The 16,786-nt window shown below is 42.7% G+C and overlaps 1 protein-coding gene across 1 annotated transcript in view; it reads right to left on the bottom strand.

Annotated features, from left to right (window-relative positions):
• SPECC1 (sperm antigen with calponin homology and coiled-coil domains 1) overlaps positions 1–14,368 on the bottom strand; it is a 313,389-nt gene extending 299,021 nt beyond the window's left edge. Inside the window, exon 1 of the mRNA XM_008010643.3 lies at positions 14,302–14,368. The gene's annotated coding sequence lies outside the window, so the exon portion shown is untranslated. The remainder of the gene's footprint in view (positions 1–14,301) is intronic.
• Between the last annotated feature and the right edge of the window lie 2,418 nt (positions 14,369–16,786).

Below are 16,786 nucleotides of genomic sequence, written 5' to 3'. Positions count from 1 at the left end.
ACTAAAAAGCCAATTGGGATGGTGCGCCAACCCAGAGATTGGCAACAGTGGGACTCCATCTGCCACCCATGAAGCTGGAAGGATAAAGGAGGAGGGGCTAGTATCAGAGTCCACAAGCCAGTGTCAGAGTCCTTGGCTGGAACTGGGACCGCCCTAGAGACACTGTGCAAAGCAGAAAACAAGGGGAAAATCCCTGGCGTCTCCCTTCCTCCCACCTTTCAATCTCCCACTGGTGCTTCCTACTAACCATACTTGGCCAGAGACGGTTGACAAGGGACACTGCCAAATGAAGCTTGTAGGAATCATCTCCCTCTGAGACAGAGAAATATGGAAGGGTAGGAAATGAGTCAGAGGGTAAAGAGAAAAAACCCTGAGTACTGTCTTATTTATCTTTGTATCTCCAGTGCCTAATCTGTCTCTCAGAAAAGGAAATCAATTGAGAGAAACTGAAAATTCCAATTGAAATGCAAGAATGGAGAATTACGGAACTAGAGGGAAGAGAAAATTTATTCCACATAGAGTAAACAAGAATGGATTCACAAAGGACATGATGAATGAAAAGTTATAGAAATAACGGGCAAAGATTTGCCAGAGAAATTAAAAAGTAGTAAAGTCAGCCATGCTGTACAATCTGAAGGCACAATGCATGAAAGTGTTAAGAAATGACAAGATTTAAAGTCAAATTCTAAGTGCTTTTCCAGAATCTCTCAAGATGATTATATAGTTACCCCATTTTATTAAACTAATAAAATGGAAACTTATTAAACTTTCTCCTTGTATTAAACTAACATATGCCCTGATAGCAAATGATTCTGGAATTCCTAGAGTAAAATCTTTTAATATTCTGCTGACCTCCTTTTGCTATTTTATTTAGGATATTTGTATACATATCACATGTAAATTTGGTCTATAATTTACATTTTGGGGCTTAGACTGTTCTCTTTTTATTCACTTTTTGAAGATTTCTAACCCCCAGTATCCATATACCGCTCTTTATCGGGTTATTTTAACTTTGTAAAATTAGCTGAGATGCTTTCCATGTTTTTTGCTTATTTTCTGACACATTTGAATAGCATAGGAGTTATCACCATCAACCTCGGATTCTTTAAGCATTCACGATTCCGTGTGTGGATTTTTTATTCAGTCTCCATCTTGTCATTCCTGCTATCAGCACAGAACCCAATCTCAACTTCCCAGCTACATTGAGCTAAACTCTCACCTCATGGAATTTGCAGATGAAGTTCAAAAGGACCTTTGCCTTTTCCTGCCTCACCCTCTTCCCCCTTCATTGAGACATCACCTTCTTCTAGAAAGTCTGACCTGACATGTTCTGCTACCAATCTCTGCTGCCCAATTCTGTGCTCTTCCGTGTCCTGGCCTGCCATCCTCTTTAGTAACTGCCTGCTCCCTCATCTGTCTCCCCACCCAGACATTAAGCTGAATAGACTGGATTTGTGTCTTGTCCATCACTATAATCTCAGCACCTAGTACCTAGTAGGTACTTACCACGTATTCATTAGCAGAATGTTATGTATAACCTTGCACCTTAAAAACAAGAGAAGGAAGACAAAATTAAGTCTAAGACTATGGTTTAGAACATGGATCAGCAAACTACAGTCTGCACTCCAAATCCAGACCAAATGAAGAGACCATATTCATTTACATATCGCCTGTGGCAGCTTTCACACTACAGGAGCAGAGCTGAGTAGTTCCAAGGGAATGAACAGCCCTGCAAAGCCTAAAATATTTACTCTATAGCTCTTCACAGAAAAAGTTTTCAGATTCCTCGTTTAGAACTCTTGCTCACATGCAATTTCACTAAACCTTTTTTTGGTTTGTTTTTTGTTTTTTGTTTTTTTGGCCAAAAGGAATGAGCTGATCCAGAAAAGGTTGAAGAGAATGAATAGTTACTGCTGAAAGAGGGTGCACACAGTCCATCAGTGTTCTATTGCCATGCTAACACCCATCCAATAGTGTCATGAGGCGCAGCAGCCACTACTGTGTTCTCAACGCCGAGTCCATCCACCCCATAACCATATCCAAGCAATCTTGGGAGCATTATCACCATGCTTGTTTATCCTCAAGGTATTGCCTCACATACAGCAGCAGCTGGTCATAAAGTCAAATGACACTAGTGACCAGGAGGTCAAGAGAATGAGTGAGGACAGGTGGGTAGGCAGCCCAGGCCCTAGCAACAGCAGGAACTCACCCCTCAGCCACCCTAGCCAGGACTGAAATACCTTTCACTTTTTCAAGAGAGACTAGGAATCTGGATTTTTATGTGAAATATCTTGATTACTAGATGTTGTCAACAGACATGTCAAAAGGTAAACCTAGAGAAGTTCATGAGGCAGACTGACTATTCAGGTTATAGAATTAAGGATTTTTATCCAACACAGGTACCAACCTAAAAGCTGACGTATAACATGTCGGGAGAAACTATGTGCACCATCAAAACATCAACAAGGGGCTAATGTCTAAAACAGTCTAGTCAGAGATTCCAGTTGAAACATGGGGAAAGGACATGAACAGGCAACTTATCTCAATGGAAACTCAAAAAGATAACAAGCATATATAAAGGCATTCTCAAGTTCAGTAGTAATCAAAGAGATGCAAATAAAAAGAGGGAAACTGCTGCCAGGCACAGTAGCTCATGCCTGTAATCCCAGCACTTTAGGAGGCCAAGGCGGGCAGATCACGAGGTCAGAAGATCGAGACCATCCTGGCTCACATAGTGAAACCCTGTCTCTACTAAAAATACAAAAAATTAGCCGGGCGTGGTGGCGGGTGCCTGTAGCTCTAGCAACTCGGGAAGCTGAGGCAGGAGAATGGCGTTAACCCAGGAGGCAGAGCTTGCAGTGAGCCAAGATCATGCCACTGCATTCCAGCCTGGGCGACAGAGCGAGACTCTGTCTCAAAAAATAATAATAACTAAATAAATAAATAAAAAGAGGGAGACTGCTACAGTCTAGAAAGCTGAATGATACCAAGTGCATGCGAAGATCAGGGCCTTGGGAATCCTTGTGTGCTGCTGGGGAAGGTAATGGTGCAGCCACCCTTGAGAGCAATCTGGCAGTACTTGGTTATATTAAGTACAGGCACACACCACAACCAGGCAGTCCTATTCCTGGGTCTAAATCCCAAAGGATCCTCACACAAGTCCATAAGGAAACATGTACTAGAGGTTCGTTCAGCATTACTGGGAGTGGGAATCAACCTGGGTATCCATCTCCAGGAGACGAGATGGGCAAAATGTGGTGGACACTAAGACCAGAGTCACCAAGTAGCAGGGATGGATGGTGAGTGACAATGCTAAGATACAGAAAAAAGCCTAGAACATGACACCATTCACGTAAATTAAAAACATATGCACACAGGCCGGGCGTGGTGGCTCACGCCTGTAATCCCAGCACTTTGGGAGGCCAAGGCGGGTGGATCATGAGGTCAGGAGTTCAAGACCAGCCTGACCAATATGGTGAAACCCCGTCTCTACTAAAAATACAAAAATTAGCTGGGCGTGGTGGCAGGTGCCTATAATCTCAGCTACTTGGGAGGCTGAGGCAGGAGAATCACTTGAACCTGGGCAGCAGAGGTTGCAGTGAGCCAAGGTCACGCCACTGCACTCAAGCCTGGGTGACAGAGTGAGACTCTGTCTTAAAAAAAAAAAAAAATTTTATATATATATATATATATATGCACACAAAACAGTATACACATGACCCCTGAATAGCACAGGTTTGAACTGCCTGTGTCCAATTATATGTGGATTTTCTTACACTTCTGTTACCCCTGAGACAACAAGACCAACCCCTCTTCTTCCTCCTCCCCCTCAGCCTACTCAACATAAAGATGACAAGGATGAAGACCTTTATGATAATCCAATTCCAAGGAACTAATGAAAAGTACATTTTCTCTTCCTGATGATTTTCTTAATAAGATTTTTCTTATCTCTAGCTTACATTATTGTAAGAATATGGTATATAATACACATCACACACAAAATAAATGTTAATTGGCTGTTTATGCTATGGGTAAGGCTTCCAGTCAAAGTAGGCTGTCAGTAGTTAAGTTTTGGGAGAGTCAAAGTTTATACACAGATTTTCAACTGTGCAGGGAACCAGTTCCCCTAACCCCCTAATTGTTCACGGATCAACTGTATATACACAAAAGCATTATATGAACCTCATTAGAATAGCTGTCTATGGGGAGAAGAGAATGAGAGTGGGATAAAATGGAATGAGTAAAATGAACCAACAAATGCATGAACAAGCAAAACAACAGAGGGCCTTGCATGGGCCGGTGATGATAAAGGGCTAAGAATGAGAATATAATTAATTCAATTCCTCACAGCCAAGGTCTAAAACCAAGGAAAGGGAGGGCTGGGCACGGTGGCTCACGCCTGTAATCCCAGCACTTTGGGAGGCCGAGGCAGGCAGATCACAAGGTTGGGAGTTCAAGACCAGCCTGGCCAAGACAGTGTAAACCCAGTCTCTACAAAAAATACAAAAATTACCCAGGTGTGGTGGCACATGCCTGTAGTCCTAGCTACTCGGGAAGCTGAGGCAGGAGAATCACTTGAACCAGGGAGGCGGAGGTTGTAGGGAGCCAAGATCACACCATAGCACTCCAGCCTGGGTGATAGAGTGTGACTCCATCTCAAAAAAAATGTTTTTAAATAATAAAACAGGGAAAGGGAGGAAACTAGATACAGGCTGACTAGATACAGCCTTTAGAGTTAAAAAAGATGATTTGACAATCTAAGCCCACACTCAGGTTGAATGAAATTGAAAAGCCTTTCAAACTAAAACATTTAATTACACCATCTGCTGCAGACAGAACTCAGACAACTCAAACAGGTAATGTCAGCTTGATGTTTTATATCACCACCCTCAACACAGAATAAAAATCAGCTGCATGTGAAGCAGTGACTAGAATGAAGAAGAGGCTGCTTCCTACTTCCTTCTAGCGGTTCTTTCCAAAAACATTAATAGGCACCAACTCTATGCATGTCGCCCTGCAGGGAGGCATGGGGTATATAACTATGACTTACTGTTCATTCCTCAAGGAATTCCCAATCTTGTGGAAGATTATACACAATGAGGCAACAAAAACTATCCAATAAAACCACGGAAGAGAAGCAAGTGATGAACGGCCCTGTGAGCAGAGCTGACGGCAGTTTGGGCAAGAGAGACCAACACCAACTGTGGTGATCAGGGTGGCTCTGTGGGAAAGCTAGAAGGGAAGTGGCAGATCTCTGTGCTGGATGATGGGCCACTGCCATTTGTAAGTGGCTAAAGATCAGGTAAGAGAAAAAGAATTTTGAATGGTTGAGTAGTCCCTCCGTGCTCTGTCACTGACACCCTCTCAAGGCTGCTGAGCATGTGCCATGCTATGGCTTTATCCAACATCAGGAAATGTTCTCCACTGACAGTTCCACCTGAACACAAATGTGTTCTTTCTTCAGAGAGGGTGAAAAATTCATGACCATCTGGCTGGGAGAAGTAATATCTAGGTACAGTGTCCATCCTTTTCTGAGGAACACAAGAGGAAAATATTGCAGAAAAGAGTTAATATAGCAGGCCTAAGACTGTTTTGAAAGAAAGAAGGAGAGAGAGAGAGAGAGAAAGAAAGGGTCTTGCTATGAAAGAAAGAAAGAAAGAAAGAAAGAAAGAAAGAAAGAAAGAAAGAAAGAAAGAAAGAAAGAAAGAAAGAAAGAAAGAAAGAAAGGAAGGAAGGAAGGAAGGAAGGAAGGAAGGAGGGAAGGAAGGAAAGAGGGAAGGAAGAAAAGGAAGGAAAGGAAAGGAAGAAAAGGAAGGAAGGAAGGGAAAGGAAAGGACAGGAAGGAGGGAAGGAGGGAGGGAAAGAAGGAAGGAAGGAAGGAAGGAAGGAAGGGTCTTGCTGTGTTGGCCAGGCTGGTCTCAAATTCCTGGCTTCAAGAGATCCTCCTACCTTGGCCTCCCACAGTGTTGGGATTATAGACATGAGCCATTGTGCCTAGCCCAAGACTGTTATTCTTAAAAAGTCTCATAAAAAGCATGGTTAACCCCTGGCTGGCATCCAGGAACTTAGATTTCAGAAGGGTTCCCACCATCCAAGCTGGAAAGAGGGACTCAGTGTGCCTAAGTTACTGTGTGGTTTATGCTGAACTCCTGCTTTTCTTCAGGGAGCATGGAAAGTGGTATGTGCTGGGCAGAGGGCGCCGGCATGACCAGCCCTCCAAAAAAATCCTGGGTGTTGGGTCTCTAGTGAGTTTCCCTGGTAGACGGCATTTCACATGCGTTGTCACAGCTCCTTCCTGGGGGAGTTAGTGTGACTGCACTGGGACAGGATGCTTGGAAGCTTGTGCCTGGCTTCCTTTGGACTTGACCCCATGCACCCTTCCCTTGCCTTTCCCTTTGCTAATTGTGCTTTGTATCCTTTCACTGTAATAAATTACAGCCATGAGTATACCACATGCTGAGTCTTCCAAGTGAACCACCAGATCTGAGCGTGTTCCTGGGGGCCCCCAACACAGAAATAAATTATAAAAGAAAGGACTAAGCATGGTGGCCCATGCCGGTGCTTTGGGAGGCCGAGGCAGGAGGACCACATAAGCCCAAAAGTTCAAAGTTACAGTGAGGTACGATTGTGCCAATGCACTCCAGCCTGGGAGACACAGCAAGACCCTGTCTCCAAAATAATAAACTAAACACATACTTCTGCCTTCCAAGTGTCTTAAAATTCAATGGAACGGTAGAAATATTTTTAAAACACGAAATCAAAAGAAACCTGGAAAACAAGAAAGAGTGCCAATGGCCAACTAAAATGTCTAGGAAATTTCTGAAAAGTAAAAAGTACTCAGAACCAGATTACCTAAGCAAACCACAGCCCAATACAAGCTTAGGAGGAGGCTGTCATGCAGACGGAAATGGTAACAGGTTTCCGGGAACAGGCTTCTAACAGCAGGTAGAAAGAAGAGTGGAGATGGAATCTGACAAGGTGATTAACTGGGGAACTGTAGTCAGAATGGTCAGGACTGTTGGACCCTTCCCCTCAACACACCCCCTCGTGTGGAATACACACGCCACTCAGCAGCACACCACAGCTCTTCCGCAATCACAAGAGGCAGGCTACGGCTAGTAAGACAGACGGGAAAACAGGAATTCTCAAACTTCGAAGATGAACACGTAAAGAATCACCAAGTTTTTATTCAATATCATGAAGCAGGGACACAGAATCAACAGCAGAACACATACCCAAGCGAAGATAATGACTAGAGCACATAGAATAAATTATTAGATATTCTTGGGAAGATCTGAGGGGACATTATATCTACGAAGAGCAAGCAGTTGGTATGTGACGATCTCTACGATATACCGTGAAATAAAAACACAGGGCGAAGGGCAGAGAGAGGATAATGCTACTCTTTGTGCAGAAAAGGAGAAATGGAGAATCTGATTCATATTTGCTTGTATTTGCATGAAGAAACTTTGGAAGCTACATAAGAAACTAATAACAATGGTTACCTGCTTGTAAGGCAAGAGAAGTAAGAGGATAGGAATGGTGGGGACACCTTTCATTTATGCCTTTTTAATACAGTCTGGTTTTGAACACTGATTATCTTACCTATTTCCTTTTTTTTTTTTTTTTTTTTTTTTTGAGTTGGAGTCGCCCAGGTTGGAGTGCAGTGGCACGATCTCGGCTCACTGCAAGCTCCGCCTCCTGGGTTCACACCATTCTCCTGCCTCAGCCTCCTGAGTAGCTGGGACTACAGGCGCCCGCCACCAAACCTGGCTAATTTTTTTTGTATTTTTTTCAGTAGAGATGGAGTTTCACTGCGTTAGCCAGGATGGTCTCAATCTCTTGACCTCGTGATCCGCCCACCTCAGCCTCCCAAAGTGCTGGGATTACAGACGTGAAGCTACTGCACCTGGCCTATCTTACCTATTCCAAAAGTTAAATTTTAAAAAGTAGAGACCCAGAAACTTAAAAATATGATAATCAATATTTTAAAACACTCAAGAGATGGGCTAAAGAGTTGACTGAACAAATCTAAACATTAGATTGGTGACCTGCAAAATCTGCCCAAGGAACATACCAGAATGCAGCCCATAAAGATAAAGAGACAGAGCATTTCAGCTGGGCACAGTGGCATGGCAGGGGAATCGCCTGAGTCCAAGAGTTCCAGGTCACAGTGAGCTGCACTATTACACTCCAGGCCTGGGCAACAGAGCAATACCCTGTCCCAAAAAAAAAATTAAATTAGAAAAGACAGAACATTTGAGAGAAAAAGAAATGATTATTTCAGGAAACATGAAAGATAAATCAAGATATTCTAATTCCCAAGTAAGAATAATTCCAGAAGCAGAAAACAGAATGGAGACAAGGAAACACTCAAAACTTCTCCAGTACCACAGAAATGTGTATTAATCTTTAGAATGAAAGGGACTACCAAATGCTGATCAGGAAGAACAAAAAATACCACTCTTAAGCCGGTGTGGTGCCCAGGCACGTGGCTCACGCCTGTAATCCCAACACTCTGGGAGGCCAAGGCAGGCAGATCACCTGAGGTCAGGAGTTTGAGATCAGTCTGGCCAACATGGTGAAACCCTGTCTCTACTAAAAATACAAACATTAGCTGAGTGTGGTGGCACACACCTGTAATCCCAGCTACTTGGGAGGCTGAGGCAGGAGAATCGCTTGAATCCAGAAGGTGGAGGTTGTAGTGAGCTGAGATCATGCCACACTCCAGCCTGAGTGACAGAGCAAGACTCCATCTCAAAAAAAAAAAAATCCACTCCTAGACAAATAGTAAATTTTAGAACACCAAGGAGAAAGAAAAAAAATTGTAAAGCTTCAGAGAAAATAAACAGATTAACTACAAAGAAACAAGAGTCAGACTGCATGTACTTCTTCCTAGATACCAGCAGACAACAAAGCAATATCTTCAAAATTCAGGAGGTTTTAACATAGAATCCTATACCCAGTCAAGAATATTCACATGGAAAAGCAAAATAAAAAACATTTTTTAAACATGCAAGGGTTCAGAAAGTTTACCACTTATAGAATCCCTGAAAACAAAACGAAATAATCACTTAAGGACTCCCTAAGCAAAACAAATGAGATAAAAGCACCAATGATGTACAAATAATCAGAAAAATTTGCAATTTACCTAAATAACTGTTAATACCTAATGTATGAAAATGCAAAAATTTAATATGGGACAGAATTAAAATCATAAGATTCTTTTTTGCTTTACTCATGGAGAGTTCACATAAACAGATTATCTTTTAACAGCAAGAGAAAAAATGTTTAGATATATGTGAAAAACTAAGGGTACCAAAACAGTGAAAATTCATTTATCATCAGGAAAATCCAAATTAAAACCACAATATCCACCAGAATAACTAAAAGGGAAAAGACAGAAATTACCAAGAGTTGGCAAGAATGTGGAGCAACCATATGTATTTCTGGGGTAAATAAGTTGGTGCAACCACTACTGAAAACTGTTTGCTAGTATCTACTAAAACTGAGCATATGCACAGACTACGACCAAGCAGTTCCACTCCCAGATACGCACTCAACAGAAATGCATATACTCACTCAACAAAAGGCATGTACTAGAGTGTTCATGCACTTACTATTCATAATAGTCGAAAACTGCAACCAACCAAGTGCTGATCAAAGTCAAATATATATCTACATTAGGGATATATACAATAGTATATACACAGCAATGAGAATGAAATGAACCAGCCAGGCACAGTGGCTCATGCCTGTAATCTCAGCACTTTGGGAGGCTAAGGCAGACAGATCACTCAAGGTCAGAAATTTGAGACTAGCCTGGCCAACATGGTTAAACCCCGCCTCCACTAAAAATACAAAAATTAGCCAGGCTAGTGGTTGTAGGCCTATAATCCCAGCTACTCAGGAGGCTGAGATGGGAGAATTGTTTGAACCTGAAAGCCAGAGGTCACAGTAAGCCGAGATCGAACCACTGCACTCCAGCCTGGGCAATAGAGCGAGACTCTGTCTCAAAAAAAGAAATCAAAAACACAAAAGAAGATGGCAGGAATAAACTGCAAAATATCAGTAATCAAAATAAATATAAATGGGCTAAAGCCACCTATTAAAAGAGAAAGATTTCACACCCATAAGGATAGCTACTATCAAAAAAAGAGAGAGAATAACAGATGTTAGCAAGGATGTATAGAAACTGGAATTCTCATGCACTGCCGGTGAGAATATAAAATGGTTCAGCCTCTGTGGAAAACAGTATGCTGGGTCATCAAAAAATTAAAAATAGAAGTGCTACTTGATCCAACAATTCTACTTCTGGGTATATACTCAAATAATTAAAAGCAGGGTCTTGAAGAGCTATTGGTACACCCATGATCAGGGCAGCATTATTCATAATAGCTATGATGTGGAACCAACACAAATATCCATTGACAAATATATGACTAAGCAAAATGTGGTGTGTACATTCAATAGAATATTAATTAGCAATAAAAATGAAGAAAATTCTGACACATGCTACAACATGAATGAACCTTGAGGGCATTACGTTAAACGAAATAAGTCAGTCATAAAAAGACAAATACTATATGAGGTACTATATTAGATACTCATGCAAGGTACCTAAAATAGGCAAATTCATAGAGACAAAAAGCAGAATGGTGGTAGCCAGGGGCTGGGGTAATGGATCCAGAGCTTCAATGTTGTAAGATGAAAAAATTCTGGAGATTAGTTGCACAACAATGTACACACACTTAATGGTGAACGGTACACTTAAAAGTGATAAATGGTAAAATATATATAATAATAATAAATAAATTTTATGTTATTTTATCACAATATTTATTAAAAGACAAAGATTAAGTAATTAAACAAAATCCAACTATAAGCTAATGGTAAGAGTAATAATTAAAGAAGACACAGAAAATCGAAAATAAGTGAATAGAAAAAGATATTCCATATAAATGCTAACAAAAAGCAAGTATAGCAATATAAAGAGAATGAACAACAAAAATAATAAGATGGCTCATCTATTCCCAAAAGGTACAATTCCCCAAGAAGACATAAGAATTGTGAACCTTTAAGCAGATAAGACAGCTTCAAAAATACATTTAAAGAAAGAAATATATAGGAAACATAGAAATAGAACAAAAACCCCTACAAGAATCATAATGGGAGTCTTCAAAACAACTCTCCGAATCAACAGGTCAAACAGAGAAAAAAAATAAGTTAAGGATGCAGAAAACCTGAATTATAATCAATAAACTTGAGATTAATATAGAACTGTATACCCAATATACTAAGAGTTCAGGGAACAGTCGTGACTGACAGTGGACGGCAAATTAATTTATTTGTAATCTTTGTTTTTCTTTCAGCACTGTGGCAGAATAGAGATCCCAAAACCTTCTAGCTACAAAACATCTTTTTTAAATGCTAGAAAAAATATAAAAATAACTCTGAAATCAATGGAAGAAACACGGTGAAACCAAAATTCTCAATACAGGGAGAATAAAGGCATTTTCAGATATTACAAAAACAGAGAATTGATCATCACTGTAGTAATTTCTAAAGAATGTACTTGAGGGAGAAGGAAAATATTCCAAAGAAAATCATCTGTGATACAAGAAGGAATGCAAAGTGAAGAAATGGTAAACAGGTAGATAAAGCTAATAAATGTTGACCTAGAAAATAACAAAAACAATAGCAATCATGTCTCGTTGGAAGGCTTAAAGTAAAAATACAACTAAGGCCAAATGTGAGGTAAGTGGAATGAAAGAATTAGAAGTCCTTGCCTTGCTCACAGGACTGATTAAATAAATGAGCCAAGTTTTCCATTCAAACGGCTAAAACTTGAACAAAATAAGCTCAAATTAAGTAGAAAGATAAAAAACAGAAATTAATGACATAGAAAAATAAAAAATCAATAGAATTAATCAATAAATCCTGGTTAATAAAAGCTGGTTCTTTGAAATGATTAATAAAATAATCATTAAGCAAGTCTGATCAATAAAAAAGAGAAAAGGTACCAAAAAAAGTACTGTATCAGAAAGAGAACATACAGGTACATACAGATATGTAACAGTCTGTTTTCTGACACAGAATACTATATACATTAGGCTAGCATATATTAAAATTCAATAATGTTAATGATTTTCTAGGAAAATAGAAAATATTAAATTTACTTTGAAGAAACAGAAAAACTGAGAAAAATGAATGATCGTGAAAAAAATGAAAAAGTAATTAAATACTGATATTAACTTCCTAAAAAAACACCAGCAGCAGCCCAGGCAGTCTGTAGTCAAGTTCTGCCAAACTTGAGGAAACAGATAATTCTTCTATTCCAGAGCATAGAAAATGATGGTAAGTTTCCCAATTTAATCAGAGAGGACAGCCTAATCCTAATTATGAACACAGATAAAAATGGGGTACACTATGCCAATCTCAGATACCAAAACCCTAAATAAGATGCTAGCGTATTGATGTGAACAATCCAAAAGTGCATTTTAAATTAGCCCAGGGTTTTAGAGAAAGAAAATCTAGCAACGTGACCGCTTACGTTAACAATTTTAAGACGAAAATCTACATGATCAATGCATGCTACACAAAAGCATTTGGGCAAAAAAACAAAAAAAAAAACAAAAACAAAAAACCCACCCCTGACTTTTTAAACTCTTAGTAATTAGGCATAAACGGAAATGTACTTAATGTGATAGAATACACTCGGTGAAGATACAGAGAGGAATGCGTCCTAAAAACAGGCCCGAGACAAAGATTCCTATTTAACCTTAATAGTCAACGCTGCAGCGAGAGTAATCTCTGGAAGACAGGACAAACATGAGAGACATCTGTTGTTTAACAGACAAGAAGATCACCTACTCGGAAGAGGCAAACGAATCAACTGAAAAACTATTAAAACTGGGACAGGGTTTAGTATGGAGGCTCAGCTTCAGCTGTAGTTGGGGCTACCAAATTCAACTCGCTTGCTTGGAGAGTTAATCCTGCAAAGCTAATTTCTGTTGAGGTATTAGGATTGGCAAGCCTTGCTCCTCCCTCCTCCCTCGTCCCCCATCTTCAACACTGAAATAACACGGTGTTTGAAACTGGATTAAAACTGCAACAGGGTTTAGTATGGAGGTTCAGCTTCAGCTGTAGTTTGGGCTACCAAATTCAACTCGCTTGCTTGGAGAGTTAATCCTGCAAAGCTAATTTCTGTTGAGGTATTAGGATTGACAAGCCTTTGCTCCTCCCTCCTCCCCCATCTTCAATACTGAAATAACACGGTGTTTGAAACTGGATAACAGAATCTTCCAAAAACAAAAATTGCCCTGAAGGGCTGACTTGTGCCCCTACGCAAAAAAAAAAAACACTTTATCTGCTGCCTGCAGCTCCTACGGTTGCTGGTGGATAAGCCTGTCAACCAGCTCGGCGTAATTCTTCCTGCAGAGGGCAAGGAAGAGCACCTTCACAGGAAGATTTTTTTCCGAACTGTATGCCGCTTATTACATAAACTTACGTGCTGGCAAATGGAGCTCCAGCAAAATAAGATATTCAGAGTCAAACTTCCTTAGGAAAAAAAAAAAAAAGCACGCACATAACACTAATTTCCTTGCACGGACATTGGGGAAGGAGGTCGTTACTGCCGCGCGCCCGCAGGTCCGCACCACCGGGAAACCCACGGGCACCGCGCGCTCCCCCCGGTCCGCCAGGTGCACTACACCGCGGCGCCCCACCTGACCCGGGATGCGCAGCCCTAGACCTTCCCCGGTCACCCAGGCCAGGAAGGGGCGGGAGTGCCGCGGACGCCGAGGGCCAAGGGCTTCTCGGTCCTCTGCACCACGCAGCACCCCCAAGGCAGCACCAGGGAGGGTGCGGGAGGCTCCCGAGACCCAGGAGCTGGGGCCGGGCGTGCCCGCGCACCTGTCCCACCGCGGCAAGGGCTGGGGTCGCCTCCAGGACCGCAGCTGTCGGGAGCCACCTGGCCCTCAGTCCCGGGTCCCTGTGACAACCCTCGGGCCCGGAGGGGAGGCGGCGGCCACCTGCCGCGGCCACCTGCGGCACCGGTCCCACCGCTCCGGGCCGAGCAGGACAGGGCAGGACGTCCCTCCTGGGCTGGGGACAGGGACACGCGCCGAGGGGACCGGGGCCCCCGCAGCGAAGACGCAGCGCGCCTTCCCAGAAAGGCAGTCCCGTGCCTCCGCGACGGACTGCCGGACCCCCGCGCTAGCCCACCAACCCCTGCAGACCGCGCGGCTGAGACGCAGAAAGCCGGCCGGCGGGCGGGCTGACGGCGCGGCGCCTACTCACCGGCCCCGCTGGCTCAGCGCCGCCGCAGCCCGCAGCCGCCGCGGCTCCCGGCGCTCACTGATGCTCAGGAGAGGGACCCGCGCTCCGCCGGCGCCTCCCGCCAGCGCCGCCAGGGGGCGAGCGCGACCGCGCGGGGCTCGCTGGGAGATGTAGTCCCCGGACCGCCGCCTGTGCTGTCCTCCTTCAGCAGGCGGCCGGGGGCCCCTCTCTACCGGCGCTCCCTGTCTCATCTCCCTATCTGCTCATCCTCTGTTTGCAGATAATCTATGTTGGGGCGCCCCCGTCCAGATCTGGGCCCCATTTCCGCACTCGAGACCAGCGGTTTTCTAAGGGTGGTGCCCGGACCAGCAGCTTCAGTCTCATCTGGGAACTCGAGAAAATGCTGGTTCTCCGTCCCACCGAGGCTATTCGGTTTTTCCTGCACTAAAACTATGAAGGTGGGGCCCAGCAGTCCGCATTCTTGCAAGCCCTTCAAGTGATTCTGAGGCGTCCTCCAGTTTGAGAGCTATGCTCACGGCCTCTCCTGCGCCCCGCCCGTCATGCCTGTGGCGCTAGCCGCACACGGACGCAGCATTCTGCGGGGCCCGCCCCCGCCGCGCCGCTGCACCCTCACCGCCCAGTGCCTCCTCCAGGATGCCGTGGAGGCACCTGGAACTCGGGAAGGTGAATATCCCACTCAGTATCTTCCCTACCCTCACGCTGAGGCACATGGCCAGGGGTTGGAAAGAGTCACTGTGTTTCTTGACATGGAAGTGGCCTAAGACCTTAGTGAAAGCTGCAGGAGTGGAATGACAGGACCTTCGGTCATATTTGAGGGCGGGAGGATCAAAGGAGGAGGATGGAAAGGATCCAGGGAAAATAACCAACACTGGCAAGTCGCCGTGCCCAGGTAGAGGGGCGAGCCCAGACTAGTGGTTCTCGACCAGGGCCCATGTTGCCCTTCCTCGCCGCCCCGCGAACATTTGGGGAGGTCTGGAGACATTGTTGGTTGTTATGATGCGGGAGATGCTACTGTTACCCAAGTGGGTAGACACGAGGGTGCTCCTCAACATCCTACCTGAAGGACAAGACTGTCCCACAAGGAAGAATGATCCGGCCCCGAATAAGAAGCCCTTGGCTGGTCAGCAACAACCCTTTTGTTCTGAGAAGACAGGAGGAAAGAATAAAAGAAGAGGGGTGAATGGTTTGGTAGAGGAAACGAAGACATTTTCACTAGAAAGGAAGAGAGGAAGAGAAGGAAGATATCTGTAAGGACGAGCAAACCGAGTGACAGCGGATTTCCTCATACTGAAGTAATGAGTCCTAGTTATAATAAATTCCTAATAAAAAATCCAGTTTATCCCTGCAATAAACTTGTCATATTTTTTAAAATACACTGCTGGATTCTGTTTGCTAATATTTTATTTATAAGCTTTCCATTGATATTCAAAAATGAGATGGGCAATAATTTTCTTTTGGAATGTCTAATGTTGTTTGGTTTCAGAATCAATGTTATGCTCATATCATAAAAAATTTGGAACCGAGGCAGGAGGAATACTTGAAGCCAGAAGTTCGAGACCAGTCTAGGAAACATAGTGAGACCCCATCTCTACAAAAAAAGAAAAAAAGAAAAAAAATTGGACGCGTTTGCTTTTTTCCTTTTACTCTGAAGAATTTAAGGAGCATTAAAATTATCTGTTCTTTGAGGTTTGATCATTTATCAGTTGAAAATGTCCCTCCCAGCCTGATACTTTCTTTGGGGAGAGTAAATCTTTTAAGGCTAGAAATGTTTCCTTTGTGGCAGTTTTATAATTTACATTTTAAAAATTCTTCTAGAGTTAATTTTGATAAAGCATGTATTTCTTAAAATAAATTATCCTTTTTTTCCAGATTTTCAAGTGTATGTGCATAAAGTTGAGGAAAGTAGTCTTTTGTGAACCTTTTAACTTCTCCCAAATATCTTATTTTGTGTGTTTTTGCTTTCTTTATTTTGTTAACTTTTACAATTATATTTTTTTTTCAAAGAACCAGCTCTTAGGTTTATGTTTTTGGTTATACTGGAGCTTTTTTCTTCTTCTTTTTAAAATATTTTTTCTCCTTTGCTTTTTCTTTTTTTCCTCTCTTTTTAGCCTAACTTGAAGCCCACCTACTATTTTTGTTGTTGTTGTTCCCTGTTAAAAGAAAAACTTAAGACACAGTTTGAGCATAGAATGATTTGATTCCTAAATCTGGTAGCTGCCCTAAGCAGAATAGGTTAAAAGTGACTCTAGCACTGTCATGTGGTCAGAGAGGATTTATGGAATGGTTAAGAGCGACTCCAGCACTGCCACGTCATCAGGGAGGATTTATGGACAGAAAAAAAGAAAGTACGTACAGAAAATGGAAGTGAGGTGCAGAAACAGCCAGATGGGTTACAGCTCAGCTTTTGCCTTATTTGAACAGGGTTTGAACAGTTGATGCCTGTGATTGGCTGAAACTAGGTGATTGGCAGAAGAGTAGGTTACAG

Source organism: Chlorocebus sabaeus, chromosome 16 (genome assembly GCF_047675955.1).
Source record: "Chlorocebus sabaeus isolate Y175 chromosome 16, mChlSab1.0.hap1, whole genome shotgun sequence".
In the NCBI taxonomy this organism is placed as follows: domain Eukaryota; kingdom Metazoa; phylum Chordata; class Mammalia; order Primates; family Cercopithecidae; genus Chlorocebus; species Chlorocebus sabaeus.
Note: the sequence above shows the minus strand (reverse complement) of the source record. Positions and strands in the feature narration are given on the sequence as shown.